Below are 303 nucleotides of genomic sequence, written 5' to 3' on the forward strand. Positions count from 1 at the left end.
GGGCACGCGCACGCGCCATCCAATCGGCCCCGCCGTAACTCCCGACGTCCCGCCTTCGCGCTCCGGACGGCCAATCAGCGCCCTCGAGCGGGAGCGTTCCGCCCACCGCCCCTTCCTGACCTCCCCGCTCCCTCCTCTGCCGCTCATACAATCCTGATGGCGTGGAAACCCCCGAACCACCTCGTCACCTGGCGGCGCTCTTCGCCAATAGAGCTCCGAAGCGGTGGCCCCGGCCCTCTGTGATTGGCTGCGAGGGAGGCCAGGGGACGAGAGGGCGGGCCCGCCGGGGCAGCAGGGAGCGTT

Source organism: Egretta garzetta, unplaced genomic scaffold (genome assembly GCF_000687185.1).
Source record: "Egretta garzetta isolate BGI_Z169 unplaced genomic scaffold, ASM68718v1 scaffold314, whole genome shotgun sequence".
Lineage (NCBI taxonomy): Eukaryota > Metazoa > Chordata > Aves > Pelecaniformes > Ardeidae > Egretta > Egretta garzetta.